General features: G+C 49.7%; 1 protein-coding gene across 2 annotated transcripts in view; it reads left to right on the forward strand.

The window, feature by feature from the left end:
• Positions 1-9,355: 9,355 nt before the first annotated feature.
• The window catches only part of LOC142297109 (oocyte zinc finger protein XlCOF8.4-like), a 33,380-nt gene continuing 28,764 nt past the window's right edge, over positions 9,356-13,971 (forward strand). For both annotated transcript variants that reach the window (XM_075341373.1, XM_075341374.1), the window contains exon 1: positions 9,356-9,484. The gene's annotated coding sequence lies outside the window, so the exon portion shown is untranslated. The remainder of the gene's footprint in view (positions 9,485-13,971) is intronic.

Below are 13,971 nucleotides of genomic sequence, written 5' to 3' on the forward strand. Positions count from 1 at the left end.
GTGTGTGTATGTGTGTGTGTATACACTATTTGGACTCTTGTAAGCTGTTGTGACTATAATTGGAGGTGGTACATTGTTTTGTGCAGTTTGATGTGTGTGTGATTGTGCTGCACGCCGTCCTCTCCTGCATTCAGCGGACTCACACATTAGAACATACATATGAGAACACACACATCAGAACACACACTCACACACGAGAACACACACACATCAGAACGCACACTCACAAAATCGCATATACCGGTACAATCACGTGCGTGCACACTAACCACATCCAGTGATACCAAGTGCTTTTGGCCATGTTATTATCCTGGAAGCTCAACGCACAGTGCACAGCGTCGCAGGTCTTTATGCCGCTAAGAAGCAAGCAATATCGCTGGATGTGGCGAGTGTGTGGATGCGATCTGTAGTGTGTGTCTGTGATCTACTACAGTATGTGGCTGCTGCTGCACGTGTGTGGGAAGAGTGGTGACATCACTGATACTTGCGCACGCGCAGTTTGTACTCAGAAGCTGAGGTGACGTATGTCATTTCCACAGGCGCAGTTTGAACTGTGCCTGCGCAACTGACTGCCGTGGTGCATGCTTGAATAGGGTTACAGAAACTGGCGATTATGTATGTAGGTAGAAACATTCCCCAACATCCCTGCTTGCTGTCGATGAATAGAAACATTCCCCACCATCTCTGCTGGTTGTCATTGAATAGAAACATTCAACACCATCTGTGCTTGCGGTCAGTGGATAGAAACATTTCCCAACACACATCAAAACGCACACTCACAAAATTGCACATACCCGTACAATTGCACGCGCACTCAACACATCCAGTGATACCATGTGCTTCCAGCCATGTGATCATCCCGCAGGTCCTGGAAGCTCAATGTACAGCACAGCGTCGCAGGTCCTCACGTCGCCGAGAAGCAAGCAATATCTCTGGATGTGGTGAGTGTGTGGATGCGATCTGTGGGGTGTGTGTGTGTGAAGCTGCAATGACATGTATGTCACTTGCACAGGCGCATCTCAAACTGCGCCTGCGCAACTGACATTGCCTCGGTGTATGCTGGAATAGGGTGACAGACACAACTGGCAATTATGTATGTAGATGGTCATTACACACAGAGGGATCTATTTCACGTGTTTATTATATATTATATAGTCATTACACACAGAGGGATCTATTTCATGTGTTTATTAAATATTATTGAGAATCATTACACACAGAGGGATCTATTTCACGTTTATTATATATTATAGTCATTACACACAGAGGGATCTATTTCACGTGTTATTATATATTATATAGAGTCATTACACACAGAGGGATATATTCCTATTTATTATATAGAGTCATTATACACAGAGGGATCTATTTCACGTGTTTATTATATATTATATAAAGTCATTACACACAGAGAGATCTATTTCACGTGTATTATATATTATATAGTCATTACACACAGGGATCTATTTCACATGTTTATTATATATTATATAGAGTCATTACACACAGAGGGATCTATTTCACATGTGTATTATATATTATATAGAGTCATTACACACAGAGGGATCTATTTCACGTGTATTATATATTATAGTCATTACACACAGAGGGATCTATTTCATGTGTTTATTATATATTATATAGAGTCATTACACACAGAGGGATCTATTTCACATGTTTATTATATATTATATAGAGTCATTACACACAGAGGGATCTATTTCACATGTGTATTATATATTATATAGAGTCATTACACACAGAGAGATCTATTTCACGTGTATTATATATTATATAGAGTCATTACACACAGAGGGATCTATTTCACGTGTATTATATATTATAGTCATTACACACAGAGGGATCTATTTCATGTGTTTATTATATATTATATAGAGTCATTACACACAGAGGGATCTATTTCACATGTTTATTATATATTATATAGAGTCATTACACACAGAGGGATCTATTTCACATGTGTATTATATATTATATAGAGTCATTACACACAGAGAGATCTATTTCACGTGTATTATATATTATATAGAGTCATTACACACAGAGAGATCTATTTCACGTGTATTATATATTATATAGAGTCATTACACACAGAGGGATCTATTTCACGTGTTTATTATATAGAGTCATTACACACAGAGGGATCTATTTCACGTGTTTATTATATATTATATAGAGTCATTACACACAGAGGGATCTATTTCACGTGTTTATTATATATTATACATAGTCATTACACACAGAGGGATCTATTTCACGTGTTTATTATATATTATATAGAGTCATTACACACAGAGGGATCTATTTCACATGTGTATTATATATTATATAGAGTCATTACACACAGAGGGATCTATTTCACGTGTATTATATATTATATAGTCATTACACACAGGGATCTATTTCACATGTTTATTATATATTATATAGAGTCATTACATACACACAGAGGGATCTATTTCATGTGTTTATTATATGTTATATAGAGTCAATACACACAGAGGGATCTATTTCACGTGTTTATTATATATTATATAGAGTCATTACACACAGAGGGATCTATTTCACATGTTTATTATATATTATATAGAGTCATTACACACAGAGGGATCTATTTCACGTGTTTATTATATAGAGTCATTACACACAGAGGGATCTATTTCACGTGTTTATTATATATTATATAGAGTCATTACACACAGAGAGATCTATTTCACGTATATTATATAGAATCATTACACACAGGGATCTATTTCACATGTTTATTATATATTATATAGAGTCAATACACACAGAGGGATCTATTCCTATATATTATATAGAGTCATTACACACAGAGGGATCTATTTCACGTGTTTATTATATATTATATAGAGTCATTACACACAGAGCGATCTATTCCTATATATTATATAGAGTCACTACACACAGAGGGATCTATTCCTATATATTATATAGAGTCAATACACACAGAGGGATCTATTCCTATATATTATATAGAGTCAATACACACAGAGGGATCTATTCCTATATATTATATAGAGTCATTACACACAGAGGGATATATTTCACATGTTTATTATATATTATATAGAGTCATTACACACAGAGCGATCTATTCCTATATATTATATAGAGTCATTACACACAGAGGGATCTATTTCACGTGTTTATTATATATTATATAGAGTCATTACACACAGAGGGATCTATTCCTATATATTATATAGAGTCATTACACACAGAGGGATCTATTTCACGTGTTTATTATATATTATATAGAGTCATTACACACAGAGGGATCTATTCCTATATATTATATAGAGTCATTACACACAGAGGCATCTATTTCACGTGTTTATTTCTGGTAATGTTGATGATTATGGCTTATAGCCAATGAAAACCCAAAAGTCATTACCTCAGAAAATTAGAAAAATTACCACAAAACACCTGCAAAGGCTTCCTAAGTAGGGATGATCGAATACCTCACATATTTGGCTTCGGGAATATTTTCTGAATAACTCGCCGCTATGTGAATATTCGATGTGCAATGTAAGTCTATGGGAAGCCTGAATAGTTCCGAATAGTTATTCGGGTTTCCCATAGACTTACATTGCATATTCACGAATAGTCGAATAGTGACGACCTATTCGGAAAATATTCGCAAAGCCGAATATTTGAGGTATTCGATCATCCCTATTCCTAAGCATTTAAAATGTTCCCTAAGGGTATGTGCCCACGATCAGGACCCGCTGTTTCCTGGATGCGGCACGTCCTGACCTGCGGGGCCACAAGTCTCCCCCCCGCAAGAGAGCGCAGGAGTCCACAGCTGCCTGTGCCCGCCATCAGTGTTCAGTGCGCTGCAGTCTCCTCACTGTTTCCGCAGCAAATAATTCACATGCTGCGGCCTCGAAAAGCCACACCGCAGGTTAGTAGTTGCTGCAGGCCGCACATGCACAGTGGGCACTGGGTGTCTAGAAATCCCCTTAATCATGCTTGTACTGTACATCGCAACGTTTTGGACGCAGTGAACACACACTGCATCCAGAACACTGTGAACCCTGACCCTGGGCACGCACCTGAAGGGGCTTCACACCAGCGTCTGTCCAGGGCTAAATCCTGCCATCTTCAAGTGTAAAATCGCTCACAACAGCGCGAGGAACATAGGCGTTTTGTTACAATGAGGCCCCGTGCCCGCGCTCTGTAGTTATGACGCGGATTTTCAGAAATCTGTAGCACAATCTGCATGTCCATTGTGAATGCAGCAAAGCCTATGAGAATTCAGGAGCGCTCGCCCACGTGGAGTATTTTTCCCTTGCGTATTTGGTGCAGATTTGGTGCAGAAAAGAAAAATAATTCTGCACCAAATACACAAGGGAAAATACTTAAAGGGAACCTGTCAGCAGAAATTTTGCACTAAACCTGAAAATTTCCCCTTCTGCAGCTCCTGGGCTGCATTCTAGAAAGGTCCCTGTTGTTCTTGTGCCCCCTTTTAGACCAAAATAAAAACTTTATAAAGTGGTACCTTTTCCTATGCAAATCTTATTAATCGTAGACGGGGGCGGGCTCTCTGGTGTCCGTTATTCTGCCTCCTGCTGCTTTACGCCGTCCCCCATCGCTCAATTTCATACTTCAGGACTCCGCCCAGTGCGTCCGAGGTCTCGCGCATGTGCCGTGCCACTCTAGCGGACTGTGCACAATGTGACCGCTGGTCACGTATTGCGCAGGCATGAGATTATGGGTGGCGCTGTGATTTTCATCAGCAAGTACCCGCCCATAATCTCGTGCCCACGCTTTCCCCTCTGCCTCCACCGTTCTGCGCAAGCGCTGCCCAGATGAATCCACGTCACCTCTTACCAAGATGGGAAAGAGGTGACGTGGGGTGATCTGGCCAGCGCTTGCGCAGAACGGTGGAGGCAGAGGGGAAAGCGCGGGCACGAGATTATGGGCGAGTACTTGCTGATGAAAATCACAGCACCGCCCATAATCTCATGCCTGCACAACACGTCACCAGCGGTCACACTGTGCACAGTGCACAGTCCCGCTAGAGTGGCACGGCGCATGCACGAGACCTCGGGCGCACTGGGCGGAGTCCTGAAGTATGAAATTGAGCGATGGGGGACGACGTAAAGCAGGAGGCAGAATAACGGACACCAGAGAGCCCGCCCCCGTCTACGATTAATAAGATTTGCATAGGAAAAGGTGCCACGTTATAAAGTATTTATTTTGGTCTAAAAGGGGGCACAAGAACAACAGGAACCTTGCTAGAATGCAGCCCAGGAGCTGCAGAAGGGGAAATTTTCAGGTTTAGTGCAAAATTTCTGCTGACAGGTTCCCTTTAACGTGGGCGAGCTCTCCTGAATTCTCATAGGCTTTGCTGCATTCACAACGGACATGCAGCTTGTGCTGGAGATTTCTGTAAATCCGCAGCGTGGGCACTGGGCCTTAGCGCTTGGAAAAGTGCTGAGTGAAACTTCCTGTGGTCTTCTAAGCCCTAGCACTTAGAAACCTTTAGGGCAGGAGCTATGTTCCAGCGCTGGAAAACGGCTCATGCATTGCTCTGGCGCTCAGTTCACTAGCGCTGTACGCAAAGGGTCATGGGATATCTTGAAAATGCAGCGAAAAAGCGCACAAAAGTGCACTAGAGAAATTGTGTGAAAAAGCGCACAAACTGCGCCACTAAAGTGCACGCTTTATAACACGCAATTTTGGTGTTTTTGAAGCGCCTGTGATTAGCGCTCTTAAGAGCGCCAAAATGAAAGCCGCCTTTGGTCTCTTTCACAGCAGCGCTTCTGCGAGCGCTAAGCACTGCGATTATGATAGTGGCGATTACCGCTCACAGAAGCGCTCAATGAATGGGTGTATTTATATAATAGGAATCACTGTCAGGCTCCTTCACACGTCTGTGAAAATCTCACACGCGTTTCACGGACGTGTCAAAGGTGCATATTGCCCTCCGTGTGCCGTGTTTATGGCACTACATGTGTTCTCCGTGTGTATACGTAATAACACCCGGAGAACGGAAAGCCCCGCCTTACCTGATTCTTCCGGAGCTGTCTGTGGTGCTGATTGACAGTGTCCGGCACAGGCCACGCCCCGCCTTACCTGATTCTTCCGGAGTTGTCTGTGGTGCTGATTGACATTGTCCGGCACAGGCCACGCCCCGCCTTACCTGATTCTTCCGGAGCTGTCTGTGGTGCTGATTGACAGTGTCCGGCACAGGCCACGCCCCGCCTTACCTGATTCTTCCGGAGCTGTATGCGGTGCTGATTGACAGTGCCCGGCACAGGCCACGCCCCGCCTTACCTGATTCTTCCGGAGCTGTCTGTGGTGCTGATTGACAGTGTCCGGCACAGGCCACGCCCCGCCTTACCTGATTCTTCCGGAGCTGTATGCGGTGCTGATTGACAGTGCCCGGCACAGGCCACGCCCCGCCTTACCTGATTCTTCCGGCGCTGTCTGTGGTGCTGATTGACAGTGTCCGACACAGGCCACGCCCCGCCTTACCTGATTCTTCCGGAGCTGTCTGTGGTGCTGATTGACATTGTCCGGCACAGGCCACGCCCCGCTGACGCTGCTTCCGGCCCCAGTGAAGAAGATGCGTTGTTCAAATTCACTGGGGGACGGATGCGGCAGAGACTGCAGGGCTCGTGGAGGCGAGTATGTGTTTTTTATTTTTATGACACGTGTTTCTCCAGCGCATGTCACGTGGACACGCATCCACACTACATCCGTGTGGTACGGTGCGGGCCGTGTGACACCCGTGCTGCCGGAGAAACACGGACATGCATCCGTGTGGAGCACACATACTCACATATGCTCCACACGGAGGCACGGGCCAATGGCTGCACACATGCGTGCACATAAACCCATTGATTTTAATGAGTTTACGTGTGCATGTGTCTCCGGTACATACGGGCACGCACCTAGCACGTACCGGAGACACATGCGTGTGAAGGGGGCCTAAGAGAAAGCGCTCACACTTAGCGCAACCCCTGGAAAATCTGTGCCATGAGTTATTTCCCAGCGCTAAGAACTGGAACACAGCCCATGTCCTTCACGGGGCGCTGCGCACCCGAGCTTTACTGAACACGGCACAAGCGCTTTACTGTGTGCAACAGGGACGCTGCTCATAGCACTTCTCCAGACATGGCGACACGTGTCACATCTCCTGTGTTATGCCAGTCATGAACACACGCCAGAAACCCCTCATGTGTACAGCCCCCCCATGTATACAGCCCCCCACACATGTATACAGCCCCCCACACATGTATACAGCCCCCCACACATGTATACAGCCCCCCACACATGTATACAGCCCCCCACACATGTATACAGCCCCCCACACATGTATACAGCCCCCCCACATGTATACAGCCCCCCACACATGTATACAGCCCCCCCACATGTATACAGCCCCCCACACATGTATACAGCCCCCCCACATGTATACAGCCCCCCACACATGTATACAGCCCCCCCACATGTATACAGCCCCCACACATGTATACAGCCCCCACACATGTATACAGCCCCCACACATGTATACAGCCCCCACACATGTATACAGCCCCCACACATGTATACAGCCCCCACCACATGTATACAGCCCCCTCCACATGTATACAGCCCCCCCCCACATGTATACAGCCCCCCCCCACATGTATACAGCCCCCCCCACATGTATACAGCCCCCCCCACATGTATACAGCCCCCCCCACATGTATACAGCCACCCAGTGTGTACAGCCCCCCCACATGTATACAGCCCCCCCACATGTATACAGCCCCCCCACATGTATACAGCCCCCCCACATGTATACAGCCCCCCCACATGTATACAGCCCCCCCCACATGTATACAGCCCCCCCCACATGTATACAGCCCCCCCCACATGTATACAGCCCCCCCCACATGTATACAGCCCCCCCCACATGTATACAGCCACCCAGTGTGTACAGCCCCCTCACATGTATACAGCCCCCCCACATGTATACAGCCCCCACACATGTATACAGCCCCCACACATGTATACAGCCCCCACACATGTATACAGCCCCCACACATGTATACAGCCCCCACACATGTATACAGCCCCCACACATGTATACAGCCCCCACACATGTATACAGCCCCCCCCACATGTATACAGCCCCCCCCACATGTATACAGCCCCCCCCACATGTATACAGCCCCCCCCACATGTATACAGCCACCCACATGTATACAGCCCCCCCACATGTATACAGCCCCCCCACATGTATACAGCCACCCAGTGTATACAGCCCCCACACATGTATACAGCCCCCACACATGTATACAGCCCCCCCCCATGTATACAGCCCCCCCCCATGTATACAGCCCCCCCCCCATGTATACAGCCCCCCCCCCATGTATACAGCCCCCCCCCATGTATACAGCCCCCCCACATGTATACAGCCCCCACACATGTATACAGCCCCCACACATGTATACAGCCCCCACACATGTATACAGCCACCCCGTGTGTACAGCCCCCTCACATGTATACAGCCACCGCGTGTGTACAGCCCCCTCACATGTATACAGCAACCCTGTGTGTACAGCCCCCCCACATGTATACAGCCCCCCCCACATGTATACAGCCCCCCCACATGTATACAGCCCCCCCACATGTATACAGCCACCCTGTGTGTACAGCCCCCCAATGTATACAGCCCCACACATGTATACAGCCACCCCGTGTGTACAGCCCCCACACATGTATACAGCCACCCCGTGTGTACAGCCCCCACACATGTATACAGCCACCCCGTGTGTACAGCCCCCACACATGTATACAGCCACCCCGTGTGTACAGCCCCCACACAAGTATACAGCGCCTCCTGTATCTGACCATCAATGTATGCAGCACCCCCACCACCCAGGTAAACTGCTCCCCCCACGACTATACAGCTCCCTCTCCCTGATGTATAGTTCGCCTCTCAAATATACAGCTACCTGTATACGACTGGGGATGTAAGGGTTAGTCACCATGGAGATCGAGTGCAGCCTTGAGTATTGGCGGTTTCCCCCCGGCGTGTGCGACTGCGCCGCGCGAAGATCGGGGACGCGACCAACAGCAGGTGGGCGGATCTGCAGAAGAGGAGGCGTGGCAAGAAAGAAGGTGGCGACACATGCGCAGTACGTGGTGGTAGTTCTCGGGCGTCTGATATATAGACACTAGTCAAAAGAAATACTTCTGAGCTCCGCCCCCTCAGTCACATGGTGTGATCACATGATAAACGTCAGGCCCTTCTGCACTTCTCCTTTCTGAGAACCGCCCCTTCAGTCACATGATGTGGTCACATGTTGTGACGTCAGCACAGGTCCTTTAGCTCTGTGTGCAGTGCAGGCTGTTGTCTCTGGTGTCAGCCGCTGTATCCCGGGTATATAAGCAGCTCCGGCTCTTCTGTACACAGAGGACGCACAGGCTCCGGGGGAAGGTAAGAACCGCAGAGGATTGTGGGAATGTGACAGGAAGAAGCCACAACCCGCTCACATCTATAGAGGAGCGTACACACCCCGCTCACATCTATAGAGGAGCGTACACACCCCGCTCACATCTATAGAGGAGCGTACACACCCCGCTCACATCTATAGAGGAGCGTACACACCCCGCTCACATCTATAGAGGAGCGTACACACCCCGCTCACATCTATAGAGGAGCGTACACACCCCGCTCACATCTATAGAGGAGCGTACACACCCCGCTCACATCTATAGAGGAGTGTACACACCCCGCTCACATCTATAGAGGAGCGTACACACCCCGCTCACATCTATAGAGGAGCGTCCACACCCCGCTCACATCTATAGAGGAGCGTACACACCCCGCTCACATCTATAGAGGAGCGTACACACCCCGCTCACATTTATAGAGGAGCGTCCACACCCCGCTCACATCTATAGAGGAGCGTCCACACCCCGCTCACATCTATAGAGGAGCGTACACACCCCGCTCACATCTATAGAGGAGCGTACACACCCCGCTCACATCTATAGAGGAGCGTACACACCCCGCTCACATCTATAGAGGAGCGGACACACCCCGCTCACATCTATAGAGGAGCGTACACACCCCGCTCACATCTATAGAGGAGTGTACACACCCCGCTCACATCTATAGAGGAGCGTACACACCCCGCTCACATTTATAGAGGAGCGGACACACCCCGCTCACATCTATAGAGGAGCGTACACACCCCGCTCACATCTATAGAGGAGCGTACACACCCCGCTCACATCTATAGAGGAGTGTACACACCCCGCTCACATCTATAGAGGAGTGTACACACCCCGCTCACATCTATAGAGGAGCGTACACACCCCGCTCACATCTATAGAGGAGCGTACACACCCCGCTCACATCTATAGAGGAGCGTACACACCCCGCTCACATCTATAGAGGAGCGTACACACCCCGCTCACATCTATAGAGGAGCGTACAGACCCCGCTCACATCTATAGAGGAGCGTACAGACCCCGCTCACATCTATAGAGGAGCGTACACACCCCGCTCACATCTATAGAGGAGCGGACACACCCCGCTCACATCTATAGAGGAGCGTACACACCCCGCTCACATCTATAGAGGAGGGTACACACCCCGCTCACATCTATAGAGGAGCGGACACACCCCGCTCACATCTATAGAGGAGCGTACACACCCCGCTCACATCTATAGAGGAGTGTACACACCCCGCTCACATCTATAGAGGAGTGTACACACCCCGCTCACATCTATAGAGGAGCGTCCACGCCCCGCTCACATCTATAGAGGAGCGTCCACACCCCGCTCACATCTATAGAGGAGCGTACACACCCCGCTCACATCTATAGAGGAGCGTCCACACCCCGCTCACATCTATAGAGGAGCGTACACACCCCGCTCACATCTATAGAGGAGCGGACACACCCCGCTCACATCTATAGAGGAGCGGACACACCCCGCTCACATCTATAGAGGAGCGTACACACCCCGCTCACATCTATAGAGGAGCGTACACACCCCGCTCACATCTATAGAGGAGCGTCCACACCCCGCTCACATCTATAGAGGAGCGTCCACACCCCGCTCACATCTATAGAGGAGCGTACACACCCCGCTCACATCTATAGAGGAGCGTACACACCCCGCTCACATCTATAGAGGAGCGTACACACCCCGCTCACATCTATAGAGGAGCGTACACACCCCGCTCACATCTATAGAGGAGCGTACACACCCCGCTCACATCTATAGAGGAGCGGACACACCCCGCTCACATCTATAGAGGAGCGTACACACCCCGCTCACATCTATAGAGGAGCGTACACACCCCGCTCACATCTATAGAGGAGCGTACACACCCCGCTCACATCTATAGAGGAGCGTACACACCCCGCTCACATCTATAGAGGAGTGTATACACCCCGCTCACATCTATAGAGGAGCGTACACACCCCGCTCACATCTATAGAGGAGGGTACACACCCCGCTCACATCTATAGAGGAGCGGACACACCCCGCTCACATCTATAGAGGAGCGGACACACCCCGCTCACATCTATAGAGGAGCGTACACACCCCGCTCACATCTATAGAGGAGCGTACACACCCCGCTCACATCTATAGAGGAGTGTATACACCCCGCTCACATCTATAGAGGAGTGTATACACCCCGCTCACATCTATAGAGGAGCGTACACACCCCGCTCACATCTATAGAGGAGTGTACACACCCCGCTCACATCTATAGAGGAGCGTACACACCCCGCTCACATCTATAGAGGAGCGTACACACCCCGCTCACATCTATAGAGGAGCGTACACACCCCGCTCACATCTATAGAGGAGCGTACACACCCCGCTCACATCTATAGAGGAGCGTACACACCCCGCTCACATCTATAGAGGAGCGGACACACCCCGCTCACATCTATAGAGGAGCGGACACACCCCGCTCACATCTATAGAGGAGCGGACACACCCCGCTCACATCTATAGAGGAGCGTACACACCCCGCTCACATCTATAGAGGAGTGTACACACCCCGCTCACATCTATAGAGGAGCGTACACACCCCGCTCACATCTATAGAGGAGCGTACACACCCCGCTCACATCTATAGAGGAGCGTCCACACCCCGCTCACATCTATAGAGGAGCGGACACACCCCGCTCACATCTATAGAGGAGCGTACACACCCCGCTCACATCTATAGAGGAGCGTACACACCCCGCTCACATCTATAGAGGAGCGTACACACCCCGCTCACATCTATAGAGGAGCGTACACACCCCGCTCACATCTATAGAGGAGTGTACACACCCCGCTCACATCTATAGAGGAGCGTACACACCCCGCTCACATCTATAGAGGAGCGGACACACCCCGCTCACATCTATAGAGGAGCGTACACACCCCGCTCACATCTATAGAGGAGCGTACACACCCCGCTCACATCTATAGAGGAGCGGACACACCCCGCTCACATCTATAGAGGAGCGGACACACCCCGCTCACATCTATAGAGGAGCGGACACACCCCGCTCACATCTATAGAGGAGCGGACACACCCCGCTCACATCTATAGAGGAGCGTCCACACCCCGCTCACATCTATAGAGGAGCGTACACACCCCGCTCACATCTATAGAGGAGCGGACACACCCCGCTCACATCTATAGAGGAGCGGACACACCCCGCTCACATCTATAGAGGAGCGTACACACCCCGCTCACATCTATAGAGGAGCGTACACACCCCGCTCACATCTATAGAGGAGCGTACACACCCCGCTCACATCTATAGAGGAGCGTACACACCCCGCTCACATCTATAGAGGAGCGTACACACCCCGCTCACATCTATAGAGGAGCGTACACACCCCGCTCACATCTATAGAGGAGCGTACACACCCCGCTCACATCTATAGAGGAGCGTACACACCCCGCTCACATCTATAGAGGAGCGTACTCACCCCGCTCACATCTATAGAGGAGCGTACACACCCCGCTCACATCTATAGAGGAGCGTACACACCCCGCTCACATCTATAGAGGAGCGTACACACCCCGCTCACATCTATAGAGGAGCGTACACACCCCGCTCACATCTATAGAGGAGCGTACACACCCCGCTCACATCTATAGAGGAGCGTACACACCCCGCTCACATCTATAGAGGAGCGTACACACCCCGCTCACATCTATAGAGGAGCGTACACACCCCGCTCACATCTATAGAGGAGCGTACACACCCCGCTCACATCTATAGAGGAGCGTACTCACCCCGCTCACATCTATAGAGGAGCGGACACACCCCGCTCACATCTATAGAGGAGCGTACACACCCCGCTCACATCTATAGAGGAGCGTCCACACCCCGCTCACATCTATAGAGGAGTGTACACACCCCGCTCACATCTATAGAGGAGCGTACACACCCCGCTCACATCTATAGAGGAGCGTACACACCCCGCTCACATCTATAGAGGAGCGTACACACCCCGCTCACATCTATAGAGGAGCGTACACACCCCGCTCACATCTATAGAGGAGCGTACACACCCCGCTCACATCTATAGAGGAGCGTACACACCCCGCTCACATCTATAGAGGAGCGTACACACCCCGCTCACATCTATAGAGGAGCGTACACACCCCGCTCACATCTATAGAGGAGCGTACACACCCCGCTCACATCTATAGAGGAGCGGACACACCCCGCTCACATCTATAGAGGAGCGGACACACCCCGCTCACATCTATAGAGGAGCGGACACACCCCGCTCACATCTATAGAGGAGGGTACACACCCCGCTCACATCTATAGAGGAGCGTACACACCCCGCTCACATCTATAGAGGAGGGTACACACCCCGCTCACATCTATAGAGGAGCGGACACACCCCGCTCACATCTATAGAGGAGGGTACACACCCCGCTC

The sequence above is a fragment of the Anomaloglossus baeobatrachus genome, chromosome 3 (assembly GCF_048569485.1).
Source record: "Anomaloglossus baeobatrachus isolate aAnoBae1 chromosome 3, aAnoBae1.hap1, whole genome shotgun sequence".
NCBI classification, from domain to species: domain Eukaryota; kingdom Metazoa; phylum Chordata; class Amphibia; order Anura; family Aromobatidae; genus Anomaloglossus; species Anomaloglossus baeobatrachus.